The sequence below is a fragment of the Loa loa genome (assembly GCF_000183805.2).
Source record: "Loa loa unplaced genomic scaffold supercont3.627, whole genome shotgun sequence".
Lineage (NCBI taxonomy): Eukaryota > Metazoa > Nematoda > Chromadorea > Rhabditida > Onchocercidae > Loa > Loa loa.
The window spans coordinates 15,418-17,602 of NW_018108807.1; positions in this window are offsets into that span (position 1 = coordinate 15,418).

Consider the following 2,185-nt stretch of genomic DNA (forward strand, 5'->3'; position numbering starts at 1 on the left):
ACTGATTCAGAAAACAAAAACTCTCTAGTTAAGGAATTACTGACTGATTCAGAAAACAAAAACTCTCTAATTAAGGAATTATTAACTGATTCAGAAAATAAAAACTCTCTAGTTAAGGGAACTACTACTAATTTCTTAATTTCTTCTAGTTACTGCCCATATCAAAATAATTGTAAATATTACTTATGTTATACTTTTTCTTTTTTTTTTAAAAAAAATGATTTCAATCATTCAATACGGTAAAACATTCAATAAGTATGCTCGGTATATATATATATATATAATTAAACAATTATAACGCATGTTTATTACAAACAGATTTTTCATCATATTAAACAGTTTGAAATGTTTAAATTCTAGAAAATAAAATTTTTTGTTCTCTTTGAAAAATTTGGAAAAATATTTGTGAATGTTTAAGACTTAGGAAGAAATGAAATTGAGAAGCAAAAATTTTTAACAAGAAAAAAAAATGTAACCCTTTGTTTCTCGTTTTATCATCAGGAAACTTCACACAAAGATATGTATGACATTTCAAAAATAAATTCAAACGAATAAATTTAAATTAACCGCCAATAAAGTACAAACAAAATTTTTTTGCTTTTTTTTTTTGCTTTGCACATCTCTTATTTTCTGATTTTAATCAAAAAATAGCATTAAAAATGAAACCGATCTCACAACTCTTACATTTCCCTCCAAAATTTCATTCTTCCAAACTTTAATTGATCTTTTTTTTCATTTTTGGATTATTGAAATTAATTAATTTAGTACCAACAATTAACAATGATGATAATCAATAATTAATAATATGATATTCAAATTATCATACCTCTTTATTTTCTCCACCTTAAAACTTCTATTATTCAAAATGCAATACTTTCAAAGAATTTTGTTTTTTTTTTTCTGTATATTATTTGAAAAATTAAACAACTGGTTTTATATATAATACACTGTTTATGTTAAATTGGATTAAAAAAACTGAATCAAATTAAATGGAAAGAAGTCTAGTTAGAATGGTTAAAATAATTAATTTTAACAAGGTTAAAATTAATTTACCCTAGTATGCAGCTAAATTTGCATATAAATTAGTCATTTCTTAAGTAAAATGTAAATTAATTAATTAATTAGACGATGCCAAATGTACGAAGGGAGGAAAAAGCAAACTGTGAATTTCACTTCCTCTAAAAATCTTATCAAAATCAAAAATTTTCAATTCTTTGAACGAATATTGCATTCTACACCATAAAAGTTATAAATTACAACTGTTGATATCTGGAACTGATAAGGAAGAAGGACAACACAATACACTATTCAATTGGAATTACTTATTATATGAAATCGTTTTGATGACGATGGCATAAAAAGGCGAAGAAAGAAGGACAGAATTAAAGGTTAGTGATTATTATCAATAACAATGATACTGATGTTGTTGACAACACGAAATATTGTCACCATTATTTACATTCATCATTTTGATTTCATGTTTGTGGAAATGTTATTAATTAATGATAAAATAAATTATCATTCCTATTACTGCCATTGTTGTTGTTATGCCTTTATTTTTTTCAAATGTCATTTAATTATATCAGGTAGTGATAATCAAAAAAAACTGACTTATTTTAATAACAATTATCACAATGTTAATAAAAAACACTAATAATTACCTTTACTCTTTCTTTTTTATCACAACTTTGTTTAAATGATATTATCTAATTATTATGATTGATAATTGTATGGATAATGACAATGCTCATTCTTATTAACAATATAATTTCTATTAATTCCTAAAATTTTGCTTGATGATGATAATGATGATAACATATTCTTAATATTAATATTGGAAGTGTGAATAACTGCATAAACATTTCTTTTATTTTTTTAAAATTTCTTCCTTTACAAACTGAAAATATATGTTAAGCGACAATCATTAGAAATGGTTTAATGAAAATCAACTACAGTTTCTACTACTGTTTTAATCAAAATAGTTAAGTAATCATTGATGAAATGGTAATAGAATAGGCAACAATAATATTAACAATGACAAATTTAGCAATAATAAAAGTAATAATAACGATAATACAATAATAATAATAGTAATAATAATAATAATAATAATAATAATAATAATAATAATAATAATAATAATAATAATAATAATAATAATAGTAATAGTAATAATAATAATAAT